The sequence below is a fragment of the Scyliorhinus canicula genome, chromosome 24, assembly GCF_902713615.1.
Source record: "Scyliorhinus canicula chromosome 24, sScyCan1.1, whole genome shotgun sequence".
Classification (NCBI taxonomy): domain Eukaryota; kingdom Metazoa; phylum Chordata; class Chondrichthyes; order Carcharhiniformes; family Scyliorhinidae; genus Scyliorhinus; species Scyliorhinus canicula.
This window is the reverse complement of record NC_052169.1, coordinates 5,972,947-5,987,126: the sequence shown is the minus strand read 5'-3', so window position 1 is coordinate 5,987,126 and position 14,180 is coordinate 5,972,947. Positions and strand designations below refer to the sequence as shown.

At 43.0% G+C, this 14,180-nt stretch overlaps 1 protein-coding gene across 1 annotated transcript in view; it reads left to right on the top strand.

Moving 5' to 3' along the window:
• The window catches only part of LOC119956926 (inactive tyrosine-protein kinase PEAK1-like), a 225,376-nt gene that overhangs the window by 112,183 nt on the left and 99,013 nt on the right, over positions 1-14,180 (top strand). Inside the window, 1 exon segment of the mRNA XM_038784504.1 lies at positions 12,280-12,404. The gene's annotated coding sequence lies outside the window, so the exon portion shown is untranslated.

Sequence of the window (14,180 nt, the reverse complement as noted above, 5' to 3'; positions counted from 1 at the left end):
GAATTGTTTAAGCACAGTTTGATTCTCCATTAATTTTGTTCTGGAATGGGACTGTTTAACTGGTATGGGCACTAAGGGCTGGATTTTTATTGCCAAGGTGGGTAGCTTTTGAGTTCCTCACCTCTGCTTTGCCCTTGGAAGAAATAAAGCTTCACCAGAATGAAGTTTTCTTTACAGGTTTTACAATTCGTTTGCAAGACGTTGCAAGGGGGTGGGGGGTCGTTGTGAGATACATACCCCTGACAATGGAGCCAGCCAGGTCAGGAGTAAAGAGTGAGTGATTGCTACTCTACATCCTTATCCAGTGCTGACAAAAATTGCCACGTGGAATGGAGTTGGGAACCGTAGAATCAGGTCCTACCCGCTATTTTTAATAGCTCCAGAGTTGGCTGGAATTAGTGCAAAACTGTGCATAAATTTCATCCCAGAATATTCTAGCCATGAAATGAATTTACTTTGCATCCAAAGATATGTTACTGAGTTGAAGAATAGGAGGGTAAAGCAGTCATTTTCAAAGTCAGAGTTGCGACCCGTGGGTGCTTTGCGGGTGGGTCGGGAGGGTTGCAGGGCCATCGGTCGCGGCGTTCCTGATCGCGGGAAGAAGTGGACATTGGATGCGATTGGCTTTTAAAAATGCCAGCCGTGACCGGCTTTCAGAATGCCGGCCTCCTGTTTATGCGGGATGCACATGTGTGCCCCCTCAGCAGTGCGCAGGCTTGGAGCCCAGCGAGGCAGACCGCCGCCTCCTGACGTTGGCGCGCTGATCCAGGAGCAGTTTCTTTTTAAAAAAAATTTTTTTTAAATCGATGGGTCTTCTGTCCAGAAGCAACAACTGAGAGCAGGTCACGTACTTGACATCGCGTGCTTTGGGTGTGAGAGAGATTCCTCCATTTTGCAGCTGCAGCAGTACTTGTTTTGAACTCCTGGGCCTCTGGTGAACAACCCATGAAGAAAAAGCTGAAAACAGGAACAAAGCAGCCTAAAGATGATTTCTTGAGGTGTGTGTTTATTAATTGTGCCACTGCAAATCAGGATGCAAAGTTCACGTGTGTCATTTGCAGGGAAGCACTGGAAATGAAAGATTAAAAGTCTCAATCTCAAAAACATTTCAAGACGAGTCGAGGCCAAACCTCTTGATATTTTTTTCAATGGATGCAGTGAGACCGTAACTCATCAACTTAAGTCATTATCAGAAATATAACATTGAATAACAAAGCAAGTGAGATCGTGAGCACTGTTACTTTCTAGTGCTTGGCTGGTAGGAAAGTTGCACAGAAGCACGTCTAGCTCTTGACTAGTTCGTTTTTTTGTTATAAAATAAATGCGTGATAAAGGTAACTATAAGAAATATATTACAAATTACTAATACTGATAAATTACCCAAGAGCAAGTATGACTATCCCCTAGCACGACTAACTCCCAACTCCTCGAGGTAGAGTTATGTGGTAGATTTACACTGCCTCTGTTGGTCGGAGGTCTTTTACATCATTATATACATGATTGCTTATGCAAATCATGACAAGCGCCAAGCAGACTCACTTCTCACAGTAAAGTTAAGCGAAAATAGTGGGTCGCGAAGTGGGTAGCTCTCAGACTGTACGATAGTAGAGCTAAATGAGCCTGTACTTTAATTTAGATTTAGATTTAGATTTAGAACAGTACAGCACAGAACAGGCCCTTCGGCCCTCGATGTTGTGCCGAGCAATGATCACCCCACTCAAACTCACGTATCCACCCTATACCCGTAACCCAACAACTCCCCCTTAACCTTGGTCCCACAATTCCTGGGACCACTTCCTGGGGCCACAGAAATTAATGCATCTTTTATTTTTTGGATCAGTAAAATTTCAACCAGACAATGTTGCTTCATTGTAATTGTTTCTGTGCGAATATTTTTATATTGTATCATTTGTATATTGTATCATTTTATGATAATTGCATTGGCTTCACTGATGGCTTGTTCATCAAACAAACTGGAAACTATTTTGGTGTTGAATAACATTATTGTTATATTCTACTTTGTCAATCAAAGGTAAAGTGACTGCCTCAATTTATTTAAGTCCAAGGGACAAGTGAATTGTTACAACCATGTTACTTGTTGTCAGCACTAAACTTTAGGGCAGTCACAGTCCTGTCCATAAGAAAATTAGATAGAACCTCATTAACAAGTCTTGAAGAATGCTGTGAGGTGACAGATGTGTTGCAAATCCTGTAGGAGACTCTGAGCAGCTTGTGAAATTCACCTTATTGGTTGAATGGAATTTGCTTCTACTAGTTCTCAAACTCCATGGATGTTATGTGGCACCTATGGTAGCACCAGTGATATCCATGATATAACATAGAACATAGAGTGCCGAAGGAGGCCATTTGGCCCATCAAGTCTGCACCGACCCACTAAGGCCCTCACTTCCACCCTATCCCCTTAACCCAATAACCCCTCCTACCCTTTTTTTGGGTTACTAAGGGCCATTTATCATGGCCAATCCACCTAACCTGCACGTCTTTGGACTGTGGGAGGAAACCGGAGTACCCAGAGGAAACCCACGCAGACACAGGGAGAACGTGCAGACTCCGCACAGATAGTCACCCTGCGGGGAATCGAACTTGGGACCCTGGAGCTGTGAAGCCACAGTGCTATCCATTTGTGCTACCATGCTGCCCACGGTAGTACAAGTATGGATCTACCCACAAGTCGCACAATGATCTTGTGTAGCCAGCAGTATTCCAATGATGAATCTGCTGGATTTAGTACGGCAGCGTCAGCTCGCCATAAGTAGGAACTCTGTCACTGCTTTGAGCCCATGCTCTGGAACTTTCTCCCTAAATCTCTTTATCTATCTCTCTGTCCAAAGGCTTCATTGTTTTTTTTTAGAAATTTAGAGTACCCAATTAATTTCTTCCAATTAAGGGGCAAATTAGCGTGTTCAATCCACCTACCCTGCACATCTTTGGGTTGTGGGGCGAAACCCACGCAAACATGGGGAGAATGTGCAAACTCCAAACGGACAGTGACCCAGAGCGGGATCGAACCTGGGACCTTGGCGCCGTGAGGCTGCAGTGCTACCACTGTGCCACCGTGCTGCCCCAAAGGCTCGATTGTTTTGACTAATCTCCCCCTCCCTGTGTCTAATTCCCAACTTCCATTTGAAAAATGAAATGAAAATTGCTTATTGTCACGAGTAGGCTTCAATGAAGTTACTGTGAAAAGCCCCTAGTCGCCACATTCCGGCGCCTGTCCAGGGAGGCTGGTACGGGAATCGAACCGTGCTGCTGGCCTGCTTGGTCTGCTTTAAAAGCCAGCGATTTAGCCCAGTGAGCTAAACCAGCCCCACCATTTGCGGTGGGGGTCAGGGTTTCTTTTAATGTTGCAGACAGGACATAGATACAGTGCAAAGGAGACGGTGAAGTCTGATCAATACATCTGTTACATGTTTGTTGTGATGGTTATAATCGCTTCAACATGTATTATTTGATTTAGTTCTCATATTTATAATGTGGGGCAGCACGGGGGCGCAATGCTGCATCCTCATGGCACTGAGGTCCCAGGTTCGGTCCCGGCTCTGGGTCACTGTCCATGCGGAGTTTGCACATTCTCCCCGTGTTTGCGTGGGTTTCACCCCCACAACCCAAAGATGTGCAGGGTAGGTGGATTGGCCACGCTAAATTGCCCCATAAATGGAAAAAATGAATCGGGTTCTCTAAATTAAAAAAAATATATATTTTGAATGTGAATTAATGATCTGATCGCATTAATACTGCCATTATGTCAGTAAAATCAAATTCCCATCAGGGGCCAACACCATCTCAGGCGAAAGGTGAGTCAAAATAGTTGGAGTGTTACCTGATGAAGGAGCTGCACTCTGAAAGCTAGTGATTCCAAACAAACCTATTGGACTTTAATCTGGTGTTGTAAGACTTCTTACTGTGCATACCCCAGTCCAACGCCGGCATCTCCACATTGTATTTCTATAGTTATACCTCATGTGGACTTATCTTTGGTCTATGTCAGCTCATTTTGTCTTCAACCCACTTTTGTTATTACATAATTCCTGCCCTCCACCCCATCACATTACTAATTTTCCTGACGAACCCACCCTCTGCTCAGCCATGTATGTGCTGTATGTTATTGGGTATTTATTTTATTTATGTACTGCAGAATGTTGCATGTTGTTATTTTGTCACATTAAAATGAAATCTTGAAGTGTCTTGAACCTCATAGTTCTGCACTTGGTTAGAAGCTGACATCTTTAACATCTTCCAATTCTAATGAAAGATCATTGACCTGAAAGATTAATTCTGTTCTTTTTCTCCAGAGGCACTATCTCACTGGGCTGATTTCTTTATGTAGCATTTTCTGCTTTTATTTCAAAATTTCTTGTATGGTTTCCAGTGTTCGCTTTATTGGTGTCTGAGTCTTCGTATCGCATCTGTTTCAATATGCCACAATCTTCACTGCAATCTTCAGCCATTGTTCTTCACACAATTGATTAAGATGCCAAGCTTAAAAAGAACTACTTGGGTTGGGAGGGATTGTGATATATGAATGTTGACGAAATTGGGCATATCTAGGTAATTGATATCTGTTAATTTGTGAACCTTTTAAATGTTAAATTGAGAAGTTCTGTTTATATTGAAACTTCCTGCGAAATTATTGGGCACATTAACATGGGAGTAGAAAGAGGATTGGGAACTTGGAATGATGTTGTTCTCCGGAGGTTGTATCTGGAGCAAGGGTTGTCATAGGATTTCTGCAAAATACAAGGATTTGCTTTGCTACACAGACTAGGAAGCACGTGCTTAGTGTCTACTTTCCTCTTGGCTAAGTTACCTTGATTTTCTTACTTTTTGCCTTGGAATATTGCTTTGTTTCCCCTACGTGCCTCTCTCCCAGTGGATGACACCTAATTTCAGACTAATAGCTTGTAACAGACTGCTGAGAGAGAATGAAATTTCTCCATTACCTACAGCAATTAAAAATAAATAGCTTGCATTTATTGTGTAGTACATCAAATACATTTGACTTTGAATGGATCACTCTTGATGTAGTTAAAGGCAACAGTAATTTGGCAAATAACAATGAGATGAATGTTCACTTAAGCTCTGCTTTGGATGTTGTTTGAGGGAATAAAGAGAGAACTGGAAGTGCTCTCTACCCTTCAACTCTTGCTGTGAGATCTTTCATGTCCATCCCAACTAACAGAGCAAAGAAGATAAAAGTGAAATACTGTGGATGCTGGAGATCTGAAATGAAAAAAAACCAAAGTGCTGGATAAACACAACTGCCAGACCCCAGCGAACTTTTTCCAGTGCTTTTCTTTTTACTTCAGAGCAGAGAAAAAAAACCTTAATTTAATTATCTTCCGGACAGGGTCATTAACGATGCAGAGTTCCCTTAGCCTGGATTACGGGCGTGATGCTCTGGCCTCCCCGTGATGTGTTTCTCAGTGGCGCGGGAGGCAGCCCGTTGGCTGGCAGGGGGATCTTGTGGTCCTGCTGTTGTCGGTGGGATTTCCCTATGTCGCCGGGAAACCCGCAACAGGGGTGCTCCACGGCGGGACCTTGCGGCGTGAACTACTGGAAGATCTCGCCCTTCGTGTTTGCTTTTTGGAGCAGGATTTTGAACCTACAAACTAATCACAAACTGATTCTACACTAGTTTCCCTCTTATTGGACAACATTGCCAGCTTTGACTCCATTAGTATTTATCTCATTCTTTTTTGATAGAGTTCTTCTGCGAATGGTACCGTCAATGACAGTATATGTGATTGTAACCATCACCTGGCAGCCCAGATGTACTTAATGAACCTGAAAGCTCAGTCATCACAGATTTGAATAGTGTAGTGCACATGGAATCTTTGGCTTATGTTTTAAGGGTTTCTATTGTTATGCCTAGAAAATCAGTCTCGTAAAGTTGTTTTTAAATTATGTTGGCAACAATTAAGTAATACTTGTGTAGACTGGTCATGACAAATTATCTATTGCATAGACATGTTGTAATTGCATTAAGATGTCATCATCAAGTTATGTCACGATGCACCAAATAAAGGGGATGGGCTGATATGAATATATAAGGTATATATTTAAAAATATGTTTTTTATTGTATTATATAAAATGGGTATGTCCAAATTGAACCGTTGTCAACATTCTGAGCTGTTTTTACTAAGCACAGCTAGACCAGCATCAGACACCCAAGACCTGAGGAAAAAATGGATTCACTTCGATGCACAATCGAACACATTTCATCATTTTTTGCTTTATCATTTTTGCTTAATATTGTTTTTCAGCCACTGCTTGTTCGAGCCCTCGGCTTTGGGAGCCCGTAGTTAGAACAATATCAAAGCTGATTCTTTATAAAATATAGTTGCGATATTATTGAATTGTGAGTCTCAATAACATTTCAGAGCTTATTAAAAGACAGTAAATGGATATCGACTAGTTGCTTTTTTATAAACTGTATACAAGGCCTGTTGCCTCAGTTTAAAGCTGGATTCTTTCCCCAAATATATTTATAAAATTTCTAAAAGTGCATTACATAACAGTTCAAATTTGACATTACATAAAGTGCCTGCTTCTTGCTTTTTGTGTGCTAATGTGTTTCTCATGTTCAGCCTACGCTGCAGTCTATCAGCAATGCGAAAAAGAGCCAAACAATGAGAGTCTCTTCCAGTCAGAACACAGCCTCTCCATAGGCAAGCCCTCGACTTGGCCTCCTCATGGTGTCACACGGAAACTGGGTTTCTTGCCACCCCAGGCTAAAGCTTCAGAGAAATTCAGAGGGTTGACCCCTGGGCATGCAGCTAGCAAGCCCGCCAGTGTGTGCACATACCCTGTCGCTCAAAGAACAAAACTCCCAGCTAAGGCAAAGAGCCCACTGCTTTCTGTATACCCCGGGAGAGATGAGGGCTAAGGGAAATAAACCCTGACAGAAAATCTGGAGTGGAGCCCAAAGGCGACTGATGCTATGTCATCTTTTCCGGCATCTCCTACAACCAAATAAAAGCCAAATGTGGTGCTCTTCATTCATCCAGTTTGGGGCAGCTTTTTGTACTGGCAGACCATCAAATTTTGGGCAGATCAAAGATAATCTTTCACTGATCTGAAGCAGCAGCAGTTTCATCCTCCTGGGAGAACCGTCCACCCTCAAATAGATTTTATTCAGAAAATCTGTAAAAATACATTGCCAGGGCAGCACGGTGGCGCAGTGGTTAGCATTGTTGCCAACAGCGCTGAGGACCCAGGTTCGAATCCCGGCCCTGAGTCACTGTCCATGTGGAGTTTGCACATTCTCCCCGTGTCTGTGTGGGTTTCACCCCCCCACAACCCAAAGATGTGCAGGGTAGGTGGATTGGCCACGCTAAATTGCCCCTTAATTGGAAAAAAATAATTGGGTGCTGTAAAAAATTTTTAAAAGAAAAAAAAAACATTGCAAGAAATTTCAAATTGAATATTACAATAATTGCAATAAAATTCAACTTTTCTCCGAAGGGCATGCTTCACTTTGAGGTGCTTCAGTACAAATGCAAAATTAGATTAGTAAACTACTTCTTCGGAGCTGACGCCAGTGTGAAACAAATCTTTGAGGCAGACCCGCGCTCCAAAGCTTTGGTGTGCTCGGTACTTGAGCGCTGGATTGCCATTTTTAAATTGATGTGTGCCTCGAGTATCACTTTATATTGAAGCAGCAGGGTAAATGAAGTCGCAAAGCAAAAATGTGCACAATGAATTGCAAAGAGATTTGCACGAGAAAAAAAGCTCTGCTTTGCCTGGCAAACATACTGAGTACCCAAGAGGGTAAGTTTTGAGCTGCTTGAGGAGGTTAGACTGCGTAAATGCCACCTTTCCCAATGCAGTTCTTTAATGAAATGTTCATTGTTTTGTACATTTACCTTATTACGGTATACAAAATTCATAATTGCGCAGCTACAGAAAATCGTCCATTCCGATATTACAGGGAAGAAAAGTTCTATTTGTAGGATAAAGCAGTTCCAGTACTATAGTATATCCATCCACAATCATTTTTCAAGCACGATACATCCCTATAGCACTAGCACGACCTCTGCTGAATATTTATTTAATCAATTGGATGCTTGGTTTCTCCAGTCAATTGGTCCCCCAAGGAGTCCAAGTTGCGGTGGCAACATTTACATGAATGTTATAGCCTGAGACAATGGATATGATGGTGCGACCTCCCATTTACCTCTATCACAAGAATCTCCCCTGCTCATTACTGCCTGCCATTTGTGTTGTGTTTGGAAGGATTTACAGGTTGATACTCTATCTCATGGCCAAGGGACAATGCAGCCAACCAAGTCCCAGAGTGGGAATTGTAATCCAGAGCTACTGATGCAGAGGCGGGAATAATATCCACTGCATCACAAGACTTCCTTATATAACTATTTTTTTTATTTATATAAATTTAAAGTAGCCAATTGATCTTTTCCAATTAACAGGCAATGTAGCGTGGCCAATCCACCTAGCCTGCACATCTTTGGGTTGTGGGGGCGAAACCCACGCAAGCACGGGGAGAATGTGCAAACTCCACACGGACAGTGACCCAGAGCCGGGATTGAACCTGGGACCTCGGCGCCGTGAGGCAGCAGGGCTAACCCACTGCGCCACCGTGCTGCCCTTAGATTCACTATTTTTACAGAAAAGTTGACAATTCAATTCTTAAACTGCACATTTTAAAATCTCAGAATGCCACATGTATTATCTCCAAATTTGCACATGATACAAAGTTGGATGGGAGGGTGAGCTGTGAGGAGGATGCAGAGATGCGTCAGTGGGATTTGGACAGGCTGAATGAGTGGGCACATGCAAGGCAGATGCAGTATAATGTGGATAAATGTGAGGTTAACCACTTCGATAGCAAAAAAATGAAGGCAGTTATTATTTGAATGGGCGTAAATTGAGAGAGGTGGATACTCAGCGAGACCTGGTGTCCTCATGCATCAGTCGCTGAAAGTAAGCACACGGGAACAGCAGGCAGTAAAGAAGGCAAATGGTATGATGGCCTTCATAGCGAGAGGATATGAATATTGGATTGGATTTGTTTATTGTCACGTGTACCAAGGTACAGTGAAAAGTATTTTTCTGCGAGCAGCTCAACAGATCATTAAGTACATGAAAAGAAAAGGAAATAAAAGAAAATACATAATTGGGCAACACAAGGTAATCAATGTAACTAGATAACACAGGCATTGGGTGAAGCATACAGGAATGTAGTGTTAATCAGGTCAGTCCATAAGAGGGTCGTATAGGAGTCTGGTAACAGTGGGGAAGAAGCTGTTTTTTGAGTCTGTTTGTGCGTGTTCTCAGACTTTTGTATCTCCTGCCCGATGGGAGAAGTTGGAAGAGTGAGTAGGCCTTTGATTATGCTGCTCGCTTTCCCCAGGCAGCGGGAGGTGTAGATGGAGTCAATGGATGGGAGGCAGGTTTGTGTGGTGGACTGGGCTGTGTTCATGACTCTCTGAAGTTTCTTGCAGTCTTGGGCCGAGCAGTTGCCATACCAGGCTGTGATGCAGCCAGATAGGATGCTTTCTATGGTGCATCTGTAAAGGTTGGTAAGAGTTAATGTGGACATGCCAAATTTCCTTAGTTTCCTGAGGAAGTATAGGCGCTGTTGTGCTTTCTTCGTGGTAGTGACGTCGTGGGTGGGCCAGGACAGATTCTGGGAGATGTGTACCCCTAGGAATTTGAAACTGCTAACCATTGCCACCTCGGCCCCGTTGATGCTGACAGGGGTGTGTACAGTACTTTGCTTTCTGAAGTCAATGACCAGCTCTTTAGTTTTGCTGGCATTGAGGGAAAGATTGTTGTTGTTACACCACTCCACTCGGTTCTCTATCTCCCTCCTGTATTCTGACTCGTCTTATTCGAGATCCGGCCCACTATGGTCGTATCATCAGCAAACTTGTAGATGGAGTTTGAACCAAATTTTGCCACGCAGTCGTGTGTGTACAGGGAGTATAGTTTGGGGCTAAGTACGCAGCCTTGTGGGGCCCTGGTATTGAGTAGTATTGTGGAGGAGGTGTTGTTTATTCTTACTAATTGTGCTCTGTGGGTTAGAAAGTCGAGGATTCACTTGCAGAGTGAGGAGCCAAGTCCTAGGTTTTGGAACTTTGACAGGAGCTTGGCTGGGATTATGGTTTGAAGGTGGATATGAAGTCAATAAATTGGAGGCTGATGTAGGAGTCCTTGTTGTCGAGATGCTGTAGGGATGAGTGTAGGGCCAGGGAAATGGTGTCTGCTGTGGACCGGTTGCGACTGTATGCGAATTGCAGTGGATCAAGGCGTTCTGGGAGTATGGAGGTGATAGGCTTCATGACCAACCTCCTGAAGCACTTGATTACGACTGAAGTCAGGGCCACCGGACGGTAGTGATTGAGGCACGTTGTCTGGTTTTTCTTTGGCACCGTGATGGTGGTCTTCTTGAAGCAGGTGGGGACCTCAGAGCGGAGTAGGGACAGGTTACAGATGTCCAACTGACTGCCCACTATGAACTTAAGGCAACAGATCATATGGGTGTTCCCCCCCCCCCCCCCAAGCCATGCCCCTAGGTGCCCTCTGGCCCCAGCCGACCCATCATCTGTATGGGCGCGCTCCAGCTCAACCAGTGCTATCTTGTTGGCTGGGATAGTGTGTGGGGAGTGTAATGTGTATGTGTGGCTTGTCAGCCTCCCGAATGTCAATCACAAACCCGGCGAATCCCGCACCGTTTCTCATTGGAATCAATTGTGTTCCACGTGGCGCCGGTGCTAGCCCCTGCACAGTTGCTGAATGGGTCCAGGTCCGATGCCAGTTTTGCTGTTGTTGAAGTCTGCGAATCCCCCCCCCCGGTGCCAACTCTTAGTCTCAGGAATGGAGAATTCTGCCATGTATGTTTTCAAGAAGCAGTTGAGGCAAACGTGACCCAAAGGGTCTGGGGGGAAAGTGGGAATAAGTTGTTGAGTTGAATGGTCAGCCATAATAATGAATGGAGGAGCAGGCCACGAAGGGCCGAATGGCCTCCTCCTCTTTCTATTTTCTATGTTTCTATGTGATAGGCTTTTTTTCCCCCCCTTCTTGTAAGCAGCTAAGTTACCACGAAGACCATAGGGATCATTCCTTCTAATTTGCCAAATTTACTAAAATAGGTTACTCTTCCAGTTGGTGTGCTATAACAGTTATATAATGAGTCAAAAATGAATTTAGTAATGTGTAAAGTAACCATGTTTCGAACAATCTAATAAAATTTGATGCAGGCCGGTTTTTGAGCAAGAAGAGTTATTAGTTATGTATATGACATCTTTGTTCATTGAGAAGCATCATGAATATCTTTCTATGAAGCTTGTTGGTGTATGATATTATTCCATTGCATAAATGTGAGTTTGACACTTGGTATTTAAGGATAATTCCTTTTTTTTGCAAAATGGTGTAGAATAGCTGTAAGATGATTGAAATTGTATGAGGTTCTGCTTTCAGCTCTACAGTTCCTTTACATAATGAAGTTAAATAAATTAAAACCCTTCAATAGAATCATATTTTTCAGCGAAGGCATGACTGGTTAATGCAGGGATATTGTCTGACAAATGTGATCCAGTTAGTTAAGCTAGCAGTCAGTAATTAAACTCCGGGTTATGGAAATGTGTTTGGAAATTGAACATCTTAAAATCTGATTAAGTTATACATTTTTGGAAGGTTTTCTTGCATGGAAACCTAGCTATTTTCAGGATCATTACTTGAAGTAATTGCACCATATGGTGTCAACAGGCAGCGTATGCTGGATAGCATAGTCCAGCTATGTTCATCAAGAACTGAGCTGTCAGTTTAACTGAGCAGAAAATGCTTCCCCCCCCCCCCCTTTGTGGGGTGTCAAACAGTTGGTTTTATTGCGAAGTAATTATCCATGCTAGTGTACAGAGCTTGCCCCTTTTTTCAATTTGATATTGCCCCATAACTTGAAGTGATGAGATTGGATTTTATCTTCATTTTTTTTGGGTGGTGCAATTGCAGAATTTGAATACTTGTCTGCCTGCATTATCAAACAACAAGACACATTTGCCAGGGTTTTGCAATCAGGAATGAGGGGAAAGCGATTCAGGCAGATTTATTCTTTTAGCAGACAAGAGGCCACACACAGGGCTGCAAGGAACTTGTTCCAGCTAATTTGCAGTGAGTGTTGTATTAGAAATCTTCCTGTGCAGTTGGAGATTTTAACATCGGTATTCTCTGCTTTTAGTAAAAGATGATTTGACTATTGACCCCTTAAGTTAGTAACAATCGCTCTCATTTCCTAGCACCAGGAAAGAGGACATTGAAAAGAGAAAAGGATCTTCTGGGGAGGAACAACATTTTGTGAGGCCGAGAAAAGCCTTCGCCAAATCCTTTTGGAAATTGTAATGGATGAAATCTGAGCAAGCTTGTAAGTGGAGCCTTCATTTCATTGTATCTTTATTGCATTGAGACTTTCACAGCCTATAGCGAAGTGGTGTTAATAACAAGATGTACGATTCACAAAAGCGCAGGAATGAATGAATACTGAAATTTATTTTAATTTTTAATGTTTAACCGTTTAAACACTGGGATTATTGTTGCAACAGAAGTTTCTTTAAGAACTATTGTAGGTGCAAGAGAATTTCCTTTGTAATAACTAACGAATCTAACTGAGACTACAAACTTTAAGGCAGAAAATGCTGGAAATGTGCAGCAAACCAGTCAGCATCCTGAGTATACGCTCTCCTTCAGTACTGAAAGGAACATTCAATATATTTGGCATCAAAATGTTTTGTATCAGTGTGTTGTACCTTGAAAGCTGATATTAGCAGAGAATGTTGGAGAAAGCACAACATATGCACTAATACAGCACCTCCAAATGATCAAACTGAGGGCCGTGTTTTGGCCGGTGTCCAGTGGTGTACCACAGGGATCAGTGCTGGGTCCCGTATTGTTTGTGATGTATATAAATTATATTGAAGAAAATGTGGGGGGCATGATAAGTAAGTTTGCATACAACACAAGGATTGGCTGGGTGGTTGACGGCGAAGAGGGTCTTGGGATAAAGGAGGATATAGGCAGATGGAATTTAACCCTGAAAAGTGTGAGGTGATGCACTTTAGAATAAGTAACATTACAAGGAGTACTCAGCGAATGGCACGACAGCTCAGAGGAACAGCGGGATCTTGGGGTGTTTCTCTACAGATCCCTGAAGACAATAGAACAGGTTAATAGGGGAGTTAAGAAGGCAGACCCGATACTTGCCATTATCAGTTGTGGCATAGAATATAAGAGCAGGGAGAGCTGTACAAGACTTTGATTCGGCCACAGCTGGAGCACTGTGTTCAGTTCTGGTCATCCCACTATAGGAAAGATGTGATTGCACTGAAGAGGGTGCAGAGGAGATTCACCAGGATGTTACCTGGGATGGAGCATTTTAGTTGTGAAGAGAGGCTGGATAAGCTCAGGGCATTTTCTTTGGAGCAGAGAAGGCTGAGAGGGGGGACCTGATTGAGGTGTATAGGATGATGAGGGGCATGGACTGGGTGGATAGAAATCAGCCATTCTCCTCGGTTAAAGGGTCAGTAACCAGGAACAGAATTGTAAAATGAAAGACCAGGAGGTTTAGAGGGGATTTGAGGAAAAGTCCTTTCACCCACAGGGTGGTGAAATGCACGGCGCTGGGAGGGTAGTTGTGGCAGGAAACCTCACAATCTTTAAAAAGTACTTGGATGAACGTTTGAAATGTCATAATATTCAAGGCCATGGACCAGGTGCTGGAAAGTGGGATTGGTGTAGATTAGAGGAGTAGTCTATTTTGTCAGTGCAGGCTTGATGGGCCGAAGGGCCTCTCTGTATGATTCTATGAAGTGTCTGGGACAGGTCAGACTATGCAGACCTTTTAGATTGGAATTCTGCTGGAGTTTAGAGAATCAGCTTGTGCAAAGGCTAAATATTCTTTACAATGGGCATTACATTTTACAAAATTGAAGTTATGTCCTCTTGAAGAAAATGATATCTTGTAACCTGCAGTGCTTGAATGTTTAATATTCCAGGGTGACGATAATGGTTTTGTTATTTCTAATATAGGTCTCATTGTGGCTTTGATATGCGAGTAATGCAATTATAGATTATTACAATAAGGAAAGATGTGGAGATGCCGGCGTTGGACTGGGGTGAGCACAGTAAGAAGTCTCACAACACC